This window comes from Panthera pardus, unplaced genomic scaffold (genome assembly GCF_024362965.1).
Source record: "Panthera pardus isolate Hobbes unplaced genomic scaffold, ASM2436296v1 HiC_scaffold_8, whole genome shotgun sequence".
In the NCBI taxonomy this organism is placed as follows: Eukaryota; Metazoa; Chordata; class Mammalia; order Carnivora; family Felidae; genus Panthera; species Panthera pardus.
The window spans coordinates 73,334,821-73,351,433 of record NW_026527013.1 but is presented as its reverse complement, the minus strand read 5'-3'; the positions used below and the strand labels follow the sequence as shown (position 1 = coordinate 73,351,433).

Genomic DNA, 16,613 nt, shown 5'->3' with positions numbered 1-16,613 from the left:
CTTGGAGAATATACAGGACTTAACATTGGCTTTGCTCACCCAGTCTTTTCATACTTCCTTCATACATGCATAACGTTAACGCGACCTTTATTAATGTTACCTCGCCCCCCTTCAGCCCTCTTTATTTGGTCACTCCTTTCTGGTCTTCTTTTTGTTGTCACCCACCGCTATCCCCTCGTCTTTTGATTATCCTGCTGATCTCCTTACAACACCTAGCAGGACCCAGTGATACTTGGTTAATATCTCCATTTCTCATTTGAAAGGTGAAAAATGATTTCCTATTAGTCTATTTTTTACCCCATACCTTGTCTATTCAACTCTTTGCAACATTGACCTTGGCGAAGAGCCTCACCTTTAAAAACTAGGTGTTTTCGGGGCCCCTGGGTGGCTCAGTCGGTTGAGTGTCTGATTTCAGCTCAGGTCATAATCTCACAGTTGCTGAGTTCAAGCCCCACATTGGGCTGTGTGCTGACAGTGCAGAGCCTGGAGCCTGATTCAGGTTCTGTCTCCCTCCCTCTCTCTCTGCCCCTCTGTTGCTTGTGTTCTCTTTCTCAAAAATAAATAAACTTTAAAAATTAGGTGTGTTGTTGTTGTTGTTGTTGTTGTTGTTGTTTTTAGCTTTATTGATAGTATAGTTCATGTTCTTTCTCTGTTTAAGTTTAATTTTCTGGTTCCTCTTCTTCCTTCTTTTAGAGGCACTGTAGAATAGTGAGAGATTGTGTAGGCTTGAATCAAATGGATTTGAGGAAGGGTCCTGTCTCTCTAGTTTCTATTCTGTAACCTGGGACAAGTTGTTGAACTTCCCTGAAATTGCCAAACCTCTCTAGGCTTCTGTTGTCTTATTTGTGACCCCCAGCCCCCCACCCCCCGAGTAGGTATAGAGTGTGAAGATATTTGTGTACCATGTTCATGCTCATTAACAGCTCTCAATAATCAAGCAGACAAAATGACGCATTTTTTAATGGATGTCAGTAAACCTCTTTTCTCAGTCCCCCCCCACCCCCCGCCGAGTACCTGCTCAATGGATCCATGTACAAAGTAGCCATATGCAGGGATAGTGGCTATGAATGGGCTCAACAATATAGATTTCTCCTCATCAAGGCTTAGCGCCTTGTGTAGTGCCTACCCTGCCAATAGCAGAGACCACTTAGGGTGGGTTGATTACATTAGGCACATGCCATCATGGAGGTGGCATGATTTCCCCCCTCCCTGTACTGGCATGTAATCCTGATGTGGATTTGCCTTCCCCGCCCATAATGCCTTTGCCAGCATCCAGGGATTCACAAGAATGTATTATCCATTATCATGATACTTTGCACAACATCGTGCAGCATCTCACCACAAAATTGTGTGGTGATAGGCTCAAGCCTGTGAAATTAACTTGTCCTAGCCCTTGTCTCATCACTCAGAAGCAGCTTTCCCCATGGAAGGGTAGAATGGAGACCGCACCTGGAAGAATGGGCGCTGTCTTACAGAATGCAGTATCTGCTTTGAATCAGAGTCCCACTTCTGGTGTTGTGTCTTCTATGGGTCTGGAAACCAAGGAATTAGGAGTGGCTCCACTCATTGTAATATCTACAAGCCCATTCTCAGAATTTTGGTTTCTCTCTCTACAACATTAAGCTCTGCTGGTTAATAGTCACATTTCCTAAGGAAAGAGAGCCTCTACCAGGTGACCCAGTACCAATTCATTGAACTGAAGATGAGTCAGCCACCTGACTATGTAGGGATTCAAATGCCACTGAAGCAACAAGTAACAAATGTAGCTGCTAGCTGGGGTGGCTGATCCTGACTGCCAAGGGAAAATAGGGTTGGTACCACACAATGAGAGCAGGGAAGACCATGTCTGAAAACCAGCACATTTTCTTGGAAGCCTCTTAGTACTTCCATGTCCAGTAGGTAAAAGTTACAATGAAACAGGATTCAGACACATCAGGAATGAGGGTTCAGGTTACCTCATCAGGTAAGAACACTGACTTACTGAAGTTTTGGCTGAGGGGGAGGAAACTTGGAATAGGTAGTAAAAGAAGGATGTTATAAACATCAGTGACAGACTCATGACCAGTTTCATAAATAGTGTAGCAGCGATGTCTTTTCCTCTTTGTGTTTTATAGCTTTTTAGAGATTATTTTCCAGTTGGTATCAGGTAAGAGAAAATTCAGATGGGACTGTGGCCAGATTTGGTATACAGTAGCATTGCACAGGAATGGGTGCCATGACTGTTAAGATTTTTGTCTCTATTAATTTTCAAGGGAGGGTGTCTTCGTTTGCACTAACAGGTGCATCTTGTTATGTGGAAACGGAATTGTGTTGTTGTCGTTTAGACGAAATGTGAATGTGCATCCTCGAGGGGCTGACCAGTTACTAAGTTCTTTCTCAGCCTCATATCCATGCTTTTGTATTCTGCTTTGTGATGTTGGAGCTGGGACTCTAAACCACATTTCTGGGGGCGCCTGGGTGGCTCAGTCGGTTAAGCATCTGACTCTTGGTTTCAGCTCAGGTCGTGATCTGGTGGTTTTGGGAGTTCGAGCCCAGCATCTGGCTCTGTCCTCACAGCGTGGAGCCTGCTTGGGATTCTCTCTATCTCTCTGTCTCTCTGTCTCTCTCACTCTCTCTCCCTCTCTCTGCCCTTTCCCCACTCGCCCTGTCTGTGTCTCTCTCAAAATAAATAAATAAAACTTTTTAAAAAATTAAAAAAATAAACCACATTTCTGCTTTGCCACCTGACTTGTGTTTGAAGCTGGCACAGAGGAGGCACTAGAGGGAGTCAGCAAGGTGGGAGGAGCAAGAAAAAGACTTCCTCTTTACTATTTTTCTGCATCCTCCCATGGACTCCAGTTCATCTGTGGCTCTTGAACTCATCATGCCAGCAACCCTTCCCCTGCGGGCAGCAGGGCTTTTATGTGGCAGCAGCTGAGTCAAGTTTGAAGTTTTCCAGCACTTTCAGAATTAACTGCAAAATGTCCAATCTCAGAGAAACCGGCTCTCACTGGCCAGCACCAGCACCTTCTCAGGGGTCTGAGTTTTAACTCTGCCATTTCTATCTCTAAGGGCCTAGGTTTAATAATGCCGACATTTTCTACTGTTTCCCCTAGTCCTAGGAATTGCTAACTTTGTAATACCTTGGAGTTCTCTCTCTCTCTCTCTCTCTCTCTCTCTCTCTCTTTATCTCTCTCTCTCCCTCCCTCTCATTTTTAACAGATTAAATTTATCACAGTGCACATACACCATTCAAAACTGTGCATTAATGTTGTATTTATTTTTAAGAAAGAGAGTGTGAGCAAGGGAGGGGCAGAGAGCGGGGGCGGGGGTGGTATAGAGGATCCAAAGTGGGGTCTGCGCTGACAGCAGCAAGCCCCACAGGGCGGGGCTCAAACTCACGAACCGTGAGATCATGACCTGAGCCAAAGTCAGATGCTCAACCGACTGAACCACCCAGGTGGCCCTAGAGTTCTCTTTTTAACTGTTCAGTTACCTTGCTAACAACTTTGGGGGGAATTCTTATTGGATTGTCTCTGAAAAGAGAAATGGTGTGCTTTCTGCCTCTTGACTTGACCCTGACTGATTCTGAAAGTCGCATAAAAACAATTTAATTTGGAGAAAATTTTGTGTAGGGAATGTTAAATATACCACAAGGGAAAGCATCTCATAAATATTTGAAATTTTCCATCAAGGGAGTAACTAGACTGAGTTGTCCTTTTTCCTTTTAGTTGTGGCTGGTGAGTAGACCTACTGGAAGTTACTCTAGGAAGAACCTTCAAATTCCAAGCTAACAAAGTTCTTCCTATTTGCGCATGTATTCGCTAATCATTTTCTGTCCCTGCTGCGGACAGGTTCACACTACTGTTGCAGGTGCGGCCGGCTATAACACCTGGGGGCAATGCCAGCAATTCTCTTCCCCAGGAGTAAATTCCCATGTGGTTTATTTATTAAATTCTATTTAAGAAGTTCTAACTGACACATTTTGTTTACTTTCTAAAAATTTCAGGATTCAATATCTATTAAACTATATTTTATGCATAGATGCTCAATAATGTATTATAATTAATGTGTGCCACACTCTTTTTTTTTTCTAAGTTATTTATTTGTTTTGAGAGAAACAGAGAGAGCGAGCGAGGGAGGGGCAGAGAGAGAGAATGAGAGAGAGAAGCCCAAGCAGGCTCTATGCTGCCAGCAGCAGAGCCCGACAGCGGCTCAAACTCAAACCCTGAGATCATGCCCGGAGCTGAAACCAAGAGTTGGATGTTTAACTGACTGAGCCACCTAGGCAACCAATGTTGCCAAACTCTTAAGTGAAGCTGGGTATGAAATATAGAAAGTGAATGTCCCTTTATCCCTATTTTAATAATAAATAATTTTATGACATTATCTATAGAATTCAGACAGATGTGAAGAATGTCCTAATAGCAAAGACTAAGATATTTAGGACAAAGTTGTAAGTTTATTTACTTTCGGTCAATAATAACAAACCACCAAAATCAATTTTATTAACATGCAGACATCTACAGATTTCTAAAGTGAGACTATCAGCAGACATAAGGAAACTATGAATCATTAAAAAGAATCAGAAAGTCTTATATCTTTGACATTTAACATGTATCTTAAAATTTGTAATTTGTATCTGTTTCTTCCACTGGAAGTACTGTGATCTCAAAGGCAGGAGGATATCTTAGTATTTGTAACAGTGTCTGATTGTATTGGTTTTCTATGATTGCTAAAACAATTTTCTTTACATACTAAAACAATACATATTTATTATAATTCTGCAGGTCTGAAATCTGAAATAGGTCTCACTGAGCTAAAAATCAAGATGTCTGCAGGGTTAAATTCCTATGGAGGCTCTAGGGGAGAATTAATTCCCTTGCCTTTACCAGCTTCTAGAAACTGTCCATATTCTTTCTCTCATGGTCTCCTTCCACCTTTTAAAGACAGCAATGTACATCTGAGTCTTTCCTTTTGTTATATACCTCACTTTGAAACAGATTCTTCTGCCTTCCTTTTGCTGTTAAAAGGACCCTTGTAACTGTACTGGGCCCACCCAGGTTACCCAGGGTAATCACCCCATCTCAAACCTGCTGATTTAATCACACTCAGAAGGCCCTTATTGCTATGTAAAACAACACATTCACAGTTTCTGGGGATTAGGGTGTGGACATCTTTGAGGGGTTATTGTTTTGCCTATGGCAGTGGTCTGCAACCCAGAACAATTATTGACTCAGTGGACCCAATAAAGTTGCACATAGTATCTAAAAATAGAGGCAGAGAATTTCCACGTAAATATTATGCAATGGTTAAGGGTAATTGTGCAACGGGAAGGAATGTAGTCAGTGTTTTTAAAGAATGATTTTAATTGTTTTAAAATCGTTAATTATTTATATATTACGTTATATTAATGATTAATTATTTAAATATCAAATGATTTTTAAAGGATGCACATTTGGTATACGGGAATAACAAAATTTTTTAGATGGCGCCTATGTGGCTTGAAATGTTTAGATGCATGGAGTAAGACAACGTGCAAGTTTTTCTAGAATAAATTCCTTGAAGTATTAATTCTGGTAGAGCAAGTAAGCACAATTTAAATTTCAGTAAAAACAACCAAAATGCTTCTCAGAGGGCTGTGCTGATTCGTACTCCAATCAACGTTGAATGGAGAATGGTTTTCTCACACTGTCACCAATACTAGAGGCCATCCATCTTTGCAGCTTTCACTCCTGTGACTCAAAAAGAGGTGGCATTTGCATTTCATAAACATTAGCACTAGCTCTTTGATTCCTAGATTAAAAATGAGAATGAGAACTTTTTTTCTGTCCATTTGTCCTGTTAAAATCCTTTGCCCATTTTTCTTTTAGATTTTAAGAGGTTCTTAACTTTGTATATTATGGATCTTAATCCTTTTTTCTAGTTATAAACAGTAAACTTGTTTCCTGAGTGATGCTGGCCTTTTAGCTTTATGCGTTAAAAAAAAAAATTTATTGGGGCACCTGGGCGGCTCAGTCGGTTAAGGGTCTGGCTTCGGCTCAGGTCATGATCTCACAGTTTGTGGGTTTGAGCCCCACGTCGGGCTCTGTGCTGACAGCTCAGACCTGGAGCCTGCTTGGGATTTTGTGTCTCGCTGTCTCTCTCTGCCCCTCTCCTGCTTGTGCTCTGTCTCTCTCAAAAATAAATAAAATAAAAATGTAAAAAAAAAATTTTTTTAAAACTTATTTATTTTTTGCCAAAAATAATATTTGGTTTTTAGTGTAGTTGAATAAGTCGGGTTTTTTTTTTTTTTTTCCTTTATGGAGACTGACCTTTGTGTCTTATGTAAAAAGGTCTGCCCTCTCAAAGTAATTAAAATTCATTATTTCTCTGACGCTTTATAGCTTTGCTTTTAGCTGTTTATTATATCAAGAATTTTTGTCTATGGTGTGGGATAAGATAATAATATAACTTAGTTTTTTTTTTAACTAAGTAAAAAGCTATGTATCCCAATGCCATTTATTGTTGTTAGTCTTTTTTTTTCCTGTTGGTTTGAAATATTACCATTAGCATGATAAATTTCATGTATGCATGGATCTTTTTCAGGATTCTCTATTCTGTTTACCGTCCAGTCTATGTATCTCTAGATTACTTGCTGATTTTTAAATACTGTATTTGCATAGTATGTCAGGCCAAATTTTCTTCTTTTTAAGAAATGATCTTGTTCATTTCATGAATGTATTTTACATAGATTTTAGTATAATGAAGGATTTTCTTTAATTTATAAATTAATTTGGGGCAAATTCACACTTTTACAATATTGAATCTTCCTACCCAGGAACATGGTATTCTCTAGGATTTAAGCTTTATTATGTGTCCTTCATAAGATTGACAGTTATTCTAAAAATATCTTTTGCACATTTACTTGATCTTTATTCTTAGTTATTATATGAGTGTTATTTGAATTCTGAATGAAATCTTTATGGGTTTCATCTTCTAATTTGTGACTGTTAGCATGTAAGATAGCTACTGATTTTATGTTGACATTGTTTCCATCTGGCTTAGTAAGCTCATATTTATTTTAATAATTTTCTAAATGTTTTGCTAGACATCAGACTGTTGGTAAAGAATGCTAATTTTGTTTCTTACACTACATGCTTTGATTCCTTATGTTTTTTTTTTTTTCTTAATGTTTTTGCTAAGGCCAATTTTTTGTCCCTTTTACTCTACTCTGGAAGATTTCTTATGATCTTCTGAATCATTAATTGAACCTTTACTCATATTCATATTCATATCCACTTTATTGTTTACTCATCTATTGATTTGTTTTATTTCAGCCACACTGCTTTCAATTTCCAAAAATGCTAACTCTTTTCTTCCTTCTCTTCCTTTTTCTTCCTATTCTTCTTTCATATCCACAATGTTTTTTTTAAAGAATGCAATATTTTCTTTAGTTTTGTTGATTATAATAATTACAGTCCTTTGAAAAGTTCTTTTTATTTCTTTCAGAAATTCTTTTTTCATAGGGATTTGTTCTGTTTGGAACCTTTTTATCATTCCATTGGTCTCCCTTAAATGTTGGTGATTCTTGTTAGTTAGAGTTGAAGGACTCTGTTGAGTGGTTTTGGTAGTTGGATGGTTACTCCCTAAGGATAAATAGGAAATCCTGTTCCTTCAGCGACAGATCTGGTCAAACCCCAGGAAAACTTCCTTGGTGGTGGTTCTGTGGAGAGAGGAAGGAGGGTGTTGGATGTTTGCTTCACCTCATGACCTCAGGACTCTAGAGTAGAAGCCCTCTTCCTATATCAACATTTTTATCTTTGGCATCTGAAAGTGCAGGCTTCATATTTAATCCAAATGCTGCCATATAGGCTAACCAAAGACCCATGTTAAATCTTTAGACACTTATTATTTTCTTCTAATGGCTATAAATTCAATATGGCAGAATAATAAAATTGGAAGCACTAGTCTGTAATTAAATCTGGGATAGTAAACAGACATTAATGTATTCCATGCCTTAATGCCTGTTCTCACTTTGCATTTTACATCCATTATTGTTTGTCTGAAGCTGTGAGGAGGGATGAAGAACAGTTACTGGGACATCCATGAAATGTTTTGGAGACAGTGAATATACAACTGTGATTCAAATTTAGGATTCACAAAAAGAAACCATTGGAGATAAAGCTGGAGCCAAGCTGTGAAGATGCTCATGTTTATGTTTAAGGAGTTTGGACTTTACCTTGTCAGTAACGGAGTATTTTGGATGGGTTTTGAGCAGGGAAGTGTCGTGATAAAAGTGGCTTTATTTGAGAGCTGTCTCCATGATAAGTATCAGGAGGTCAGACACCACTGTGGTAATCTAGGAAGAGATAATAAGGTCCTGAGATAAAGTAAAGGGAAATTGGAATGGGAAGCAAGTGACATATATAAGAGTCTGAGCAAAATCATTTTAGCCTTTGGCGATTTCTTGGATGAGAGTATAAAGAGAAAGGAATGCTCGAAAAGACCTCAAGGTTTCAAGCCTAGATCACTAAAAGAGGTATCAGAACTAAATAAGGGGATAAAAAGAGGCTGCTATCCGCCCCCCCCCCCCAATTTTAGCTGTCGTTTAAACACTTCGACCCCATCATGTTTTGTTTCTTTATTTTCATCTAATTTTTTCATTAGATGATTTATGCTTAAAAATGTCAAATGATCAGAAATGAATTATTTTATGTTTCCTGTCCAGTGATGCTAAGAATATCCATTGATTTCCTAAGGCTGTGGAGCTGGCCGTGGGGATGGAAAAGACGGTATTTGAGGAATGTGCTGGTCAGACTTGAGGACAGTGTAGTATGGTGCCTGCCACCTCACTGACCACCAAACTACTCACTGTGTCTGGCTAGCTGCACTCGGTCCAGATCCCATTCTGGAGGGGAAGGGGAAAAGACTAGACCTTGACCTGTTTGTCTTTCAAAAGAAATTTCAAAATATTATGAAGATTTTTTAGCTGTAAATGTTGCTGTAGAGACACATGAAAGTTCTCTCTTCGTTCCTCTGTTTTTGCCTCTGCGTCTACCCGTAGCTGGATTTTCAAGAAACTTACTGTTTTCATAGTAGCACTGTCTTTTCTTAGGTCTTAATTTCACTGTGCCCTGTTGAGCTGGTGAGTTGCATGGGCATAGCAGTTACAAAGTTGCCCATAAGGATTACATGGGTGAATCTAAGTAATACATACAAGTCATAAAGACATATATATATAACACATTATATATATATATGTATGTGTCATGAAGAGGCTTTGCTCGCAATGAAGCCCTCAGTAACTATGAACTGTTAAGACCCACAGACTGAAGATGGGCATCTTTACTTTTTACGGATTGTGTGGTGCCATTCCAGGCAGTGGATCTCAAACTTTAGTGTGCATTAAGATAATCTTTTGGGTTGATGAAAACACAGATTACCAGGCCTTATCCCCAGAGTTTTGATTCAGCTGGTCTTAGGTGGAGCCTGAGAATTTGTGTCTGTAGCAAGTTCCCAGAAGATGTTGATGCTGCCGGCTGGGGACTAAGTTTTTGAGAACCAGCGGTTTGGGGACTGGGAGGAAGGTTAATGAGATTTGTATTCATAATGGAGTCAGTTACTTTGCAGTTAGGAATTCCCTTCTTTTCTGGCTGTACATTCTGAACCCTAGTCTGCTGGGCTCTTTGTTTTCTGAAGCAGCAGAAACCAGTCAGCAGGTGACAAATTTCATTACTCTACTTTCTTTGAATTTTCCCAGGGATTACTAAGTATACCACTGTTAGTGCTGGCACTTCTCTGTTATTTTAAGGATTTGTTGGTTTTTCCAAGGTGGTTTTCCCTTGATGCCAGAAGATGTGAATAGGAGCAATCTCATGGTGATGCTTGGGTCTCTCTTGGTATTTGCTATACTGCAGAATTTATATTTTTCACTTAATATTAATTTTAAATCCGTGCCTTTCTTTCTCACACCCTTTTAAATTCTCATTTAATTAGTCAGAGTTACAAATGGCATCACTTATAAACATACTTGTGTAAGCAGAGCAATGTGGCTTTCGGCATCTCTGTAATGAAAGTTTAAACTACTTGGAACTCTAGCTTACATTCCTTTAAGTCTTTATGATCTAAATATTCTTTTCCGTGATGCCAAAAAGGTTCTGTGTGATCATCTAAAGTTTGAAATTCGTTTTCAAATCAAAGGCACTGCCAAACTCAGAAGCAACTGTGTGAAGAAAATGTGTGGAAACACCAGTCATTACAGGTTGGTTTATAAAAAGAGTTGCAGATTGATCGGTCTTTGAAAAATGTTTGGTGACACGAAACTCTTTCAATCAGTTCCAAATCTGGCAACTCTCTTGTTGCATTAGATTTTCTTTCCTTCACTTTTCTTCTCTCTCTAACAGAGACAGACACATCCCTTTTCCTGCGTCCCGTTTTAGATGACTGACGGAAAAGTAAACACCAAATATGAGCATGTGGGGATGGTTTATTTCTTTTTACATTGACTAGAAGGCAGTGTTGAAAGGGAGACACTGCTGTCATTTCACAATGTAGGAAATTTAGAAAAGGTGTTAGAGCTGTTTTAAATAATTTCTATTTTTGGATTATGCCATTCATGAGGGTATGTAGTCTTTCCTTTAGAGAAGGAATTTGTTTAAAGTATATCTGAGATCTCTTGGTGACAAATAAACAATGTGTTCAAAAGAAAGCCCTGTAATATTTTTCATTCGATGATTCATGCTTAAAAATGTCAAATGATCAGAAACGAAAGACCCAATGATTGGGTCATTTGAAACATATGGTTCTGGGAATTATTAGGCATGCCAACTCTAATATGGAATCTCAGTCTCTTCTTTTGTCCTTATAAAGATAGCAGAGTCATTTGTGCCTCGTTCTTTTCTTTTTACCTGTCACATTCAGTGCCCTCACGTTTCCTCGCCTGTGAGGCAGCACTCACACAGGGGTTGGATGAGTCTGCCCGAGTTCAAGTTCTGACTCCACTACTTATTTACTGAGTGCTGCTGAGAAAGCCACTCACCTTTCTGTGCTTCCATTTCCTAACTCGTCAACTCAAAATGAGGACACGTACCTTGAAACACGATGGCAAAGAATAAATAATACACGTACTGCCCTTAGAGCAGTTTCTGGCACAGAATAGCAGAGTCCGTCTATGTTAGCTTTTATCGCTTACTTTGTTGGACTTCCTGGTTTGGTTACTTATTTCTCCCAGAGAAGGAAGATTATGACAACCTCCCTGTCAATGGCTATTTAGAATATCATTGGGAATGGTGGAGAGTTAATATGGCTCCAATATTATAAATTCAGAACCATCCTTATGAGAATCAAATAAGTGATATTTTGGTCATGAGTTCTGTTTCTCCATGTTAGAAACCATCTTCTTTTACAGTAATTGCCCCACACATTAACAATGGGGAATTCTTTTAGGCCAGTAGACTTTGGATTTTTTTGTTTAGTGGGATCTGTGATTTTTATTTCTGTTCTGTTTTCTCTGATGAATGAAAAGTTTGCACAAAAAAGCACAACTTGTTAATTCTATTGAAACCATTAAGAATGGCTCAAGTTAAATATAACTTCATAGAAATGAGTTCTTCTGAACTGATTGTATATTTGGACTTGAGATTGAAGTCTCACATTGAAGATACTTTGGAGATATTAAAATGATGTATTTGGATTCCTAATGACAAGTTCCTACTTGTGCCTTGATTCTCCTGCCTCATTAAATCAATAACACCCATTATTTCTTGGGAAGGAAAGACCCAGCTGAGAACAGCAGAGTTATAATGCGGCTTTGAACTTCCAAATAGAATTTGTCACATCGATAGCAAGGTCATAGTCTTGCTATGTAAGCACCTTTTATTTGCAGAAGCCATTTTTTTTTGAGGAAGAAAAAAAAAGAGGGGCGTATGTAATGGTTTTCTTATAAATCAGAACTTGGAGGAGGGGTCGTGGAGCAGAAAAGAGCAGAGCAGAGCACAGATCAGAACTCATGGGCGTTCCCACCATATGAGAAGGAGCAAATGTCACAGGACTGGAGAGAATCACTGGAAGAGAAGTAGGTCCAGAAAGGTGACAGAACATTTTCACTTCCGCATCCTGTGACCGTATGGTGGGATCTTGAAACTGGGAGGGGAGAATTAAATATTAATAAATCTGTCTGAATTCAGCAGTCAGTATTCCCTTTCACTTGGGAAAAGCCTGGGAAAGTTGCAGACCCTTCGTCATGGCAAGATGTCCAGCAGAGAAAGCAGCTGAAAGCTTCTTCTTCCCCATTTGCTCTCCACCGTTCCCATTCTGAGAGGACAAGTGGACCAAAGGGCCAGGTACTGGAGGATGCAGAATGGAGGGAAGGCAAGCTTCATGGCCATCAGCAGTGGGTACCAGGCCGACACCATCAAAAACCAGGTCAGAGAAATCAGTCTCACTAACAGAGGATTCCCAGCAGACGGCACATTGCAGGACATCTCAGCGAAGCCAGAGAAAACCCAGGGGATACAGGAACCAGATGCTCCTCTGCACACAGACAACGCCACCTCGGGAAGAAGGATGAGGGAGGAAAAAAATTTTCCTTTCAATTGTCAAGTTAAAAGATTTTTTGTTTGTTTGTTGTGTCATCAGTAAGAATGAGACTTGGAAGGAAAACGTTACCAGTGAAGGAAGCTAAAGTAGGTGAATTGTAGAACAGAAATTTCACCCCACAACACTGAGTATTAGTTAAGATCGTCATTCTACATGAAAGGTTGAGTTTCCCAAGGTCTAGAAATGCGGGAGTATAAACACAGCTCATTCAGCCCCACAACGGACCATATGCCCCCAGAGTCCCACTGTCTGGAGATTTTTAACCTAATTGCTCACCTGACTCCAATTTCTCTGCTTTAAATTCTATCCCGCATGTTTCTGCCCACGTAATCATCTGCCTGCAGTCAGCCTCTTTTGTCATGTAGTTCCTTAGCACAAGAACCCCAGCGATGTATGTGTTTATTTGGTATAAAGTACTGTGATTCACTCTTACGGTTTATTTGTTTCTTGCTTTATTGCTATTTTTTTGTCCCTTTTGAATGGTTCTAATTATAACTTCTATCAAATTGGGAATAGTTCTGTAATTTTTAGCTACAGAAAATGACTATTTGAATTTAGTTTTCCTTCTCTGCCGTTACTGTTATTTGAAAGAGACTATGTACATTTTGGCACAAAGATATAATTGTTTTAATAAAGAATCATACGGGCCAATAGCAGGAAGTATATATAAGCCTTCAAATTCTACTGCTAAGCAGTCGAATTCAGTGACCACACTGAAACCTGAGAAAAGCATGCTTACAATTTAGCTTTGTGGTGTATTGAAGTCTTGTATGTCAGTTTTCCTATTTCATGGGATTTGTAAGCTGAAAGACCTTGATGCTAACTTAATACAAACAAGATAAAACATTCTTAACAGAGTGTGCTGACCATATGTGGGATTCATTTGATGAGGATTTTCATTTTCTTTATAAAACATATCTCAGGAAGACCAGCAGTTATTGTTTAAATCACAAAAATGAAGTGGTATCAGGGCACGCATAGGCTCCGTCATCTCTGAGGGTTTAAGTTTCAGATTGTGCTAACCTACTCCGAATCTACTAATATCACAAAAACCAAGCCCAATTCTTTTCTGTATGTCGTATGTTCATTTAATCATCCATTGAGTCCCCCCACACCCCGCACTGTGGGTTAGGCATGTGCTAGGTACAAAATTTGAGATGGAAGAGATGGAGGGCACAGTTTAGGAACTCGAGGGATGTAGAGTGTGGTCTGGGAGTTGGACCAATAGACAGGTAAATATTACATTTGTACAAGTTGATTGCGGGGCCTGGAGGATGAGCTCATTCAACTTGGAGATGGTCAGGAAAGGGTTTCTTGAGTGTTGATGCGTTAATCTATACTATCCAAGTAAACAGATGAAGAAGGATTTTGAAACAAAGGGAAAGAATGAAGATGACATTTTAACTTATTTTTTTAATTATGCATTTTCATTTTTTTAAAGCTTATTGATTTATTTTTGAGAAAGACAGAGCATGAGCAGGGGAGGGACAGAGAGAGAGAGAGAGGGAGAGAGAGAGAGAGAGAGGAAATCCCAAGCAGGCTCTGCCCTGTCAGTGTAGAGCCCAATGTGGAGCTTGAACTCACAAACTGTGAGATCATGACCTGAGCTGAAACCGAGTCTGATGCATCACTGACTGAGCCACCCGGGTGTCCAGAAGATGACATTTTTAGAGAAGCTTCAGGAGTTTGGTGTGACTAGAATACAAGATGCATGCTGACGAAGTATAGAGACACTTCAGTGTAAGGATTAAAAATTAGAGTGGAAGAAAGGTTATGAGCTATCTAGTTTAAACCTCACAACAACTCTGTCTGGTGGGTGGTATTATGCCTGTTTTAATGATGAGGAAGCAGAGTTGGGAAGCTTAGACATGCTTATGGCCACACAGTAAGCAGCAGAGATGGGGGGGGGGTCTTCTGACTACAAATTCAGTGATGCAGCCGAGGAGGTCACAGGATGTTTTTTTTTTTTTAGTCTCTTCGTGGCCTCTTTCCCCGCCCCACCCCCCCCCACGATATAATTATCCATAACATGTGAGAAAGAATTAAATTAGAATTGCTTTGTGGTTGTTTAGAAAATTAAACTACTCAAAAATGTAATAATAATAATAATAATAATAATAATAATAACAATGGTTCTTGCTCTTATTATAACAAGGAAGAAGTTCCCAGTCACCTCCACAGTGATGTGCTTACAGTTTGTACTGAGCATGTGAAATTTTAAAAATATGTTTCTGCCACATGTATGGGACAGTCTTTAGCTAGTCCTTCTGAATATCCTCCTTCCAAAAGCCTGAGAGATGAGATCAAACAGCCGAGGGAATGGGTCTAAGGAATGGGGCAGACTGGACGGGTGGCCTCATGTGGATTTTTATGAGGTTGTTTAAAATCTGTGCATGGTTTCTTCAGGAATAAGGATCCAACCAAAACGGTTTGATGTCTTCTAGTGACTTTACCACAGGAGAAACACTAGAAGAATTTATTTTAGAATTCTTACAACAATACAAAACAAGTCAAAACAAAACTAAACTATGTCTTATGATCCTTTGGGGACCACAAAAGGAAAATCATCTTGTTTGAAGAAAAATTGACTAACCTGGGGCCCATTTTCCTTAGGAGAGTTCCCATGTTAGGCTTTAGCCAGGGGTCTGTGTGTATATACTATGTCTGGAATGGAGGGAGGGAACCTATAGGACTCCTTATGTTCTTAAAGGGACCAAATCAGGAAAGATTAAGAAACATTTGATGTAAGGGACGCCTGAGTGGCTCAGTCAGTTAAGCCTCCGACTTCAGCTCAGGTCATGATGTAGGTTTGTGAGTTTGAGCCCTGCGTTGGGCTCTGTGTTGACAGCTCAGAGCCTGGAGCCCACTTCAGATTCTGTGTATCTGTCTCTCTCTGCCCCTCCCCCATTCACACTCTGTCTCTGTCTCTCTCTCTCTCAAAAAGAAATAGACATTAAAAAATAGAAACATTTCAAATGTGACACCCCAAACTGAGTGTGTGTGTGAGTGTGCGTGTGCATGCGCGTATGTGTGTGTGTGGTCTCAGATTACTTTCAATTTGTGGGATTGAATTCTCCAGATTTGATCCTAAGTAAGCATGCAAGAGGTTTTAGAAGGCATTTCATTTTAACATTTGACAAAATAAGGTTTTTTTTTTTTTAATATTAAGAGAGGATTTTCATAAAATAACATGCTGATTCCGTTATCTCATCCAAACAATAGTATCAACATTGTTCCACAACAATAAAGCTTTTGGACCTATAAATAAGTGTTAAAATGTCAATTATAACAGTATTTTAATTATGATGGAATTAAATCAATATCACATCATCACTTCTCTCAGCTGATATGAATGAATAGAATAGCTATCTTTAAGTTCAGTTGAGTTGGTTAACAATTTCTGTGTTTTAAAATTTGTGACATGCTACTAAGTCCCTTGATAAACTGTCCCCTCAAACTCCAAAACTTTTTCAGATAATTCAGAATAGAATATGAGTTGCTATGTAATAACTATATATGTACAAGCTAAAGTAATATACCATGCAATAGCCGTGAAATGCAGGGTGCATTACTATGAAGTTTGTATTAAATAAACAAAGAACCAGAATGTGTAAAGGTAATTCAACTGTAAAAAATTTAATCTTATGTTATCAGTAAAATTAAAATCTGTGAATCATGTTTGTATCATCTACAGAGTTTTTGCAAATCTTCAATTGTTTCAGCGTTTATTTCTTTTAAAGGGTAGCTCTTTCATTTTGCTCAAATTACTGGCCTTAAAAGGTAAATTTAAGTTGGAATAATATTGCATCCAATATAAGCAATACATATTTCAGAATAGTAATTAAATATCAGTATTTATCTTTTTTATGGGAGCTGTGGAGAAATACCTAAATCAAAAAACTATAATCTTGTCCTATCTAAGAAGATGGTTTTGTTGATTTTTACATGTTTGGAGAGAATACTTTTTTATATGGTTTCCACTCTTTTGCAAAATCCATTTTGAAATTTAGCTGAAGAATCACTTCTAATTTTGAAAGTAAGAAAATACGTGTAAT

General features: G+C 38.8%; 1 protein-coding gene across 3 annotated transcripts in view; it reads left to right on the top strand.

Annotated features, from left to right (window-relative positions):
* The window catches only part of SUGCT (succinyl-CoA:glutarate-CoA transferase), a 747,749-nt gene that overhangs the window by 403,953 nt on the left and 327,183 nt on the right, over positions 1-16,613 (top strand). The gene's annotated exons all lie outside the window — the stretch shown is intronic.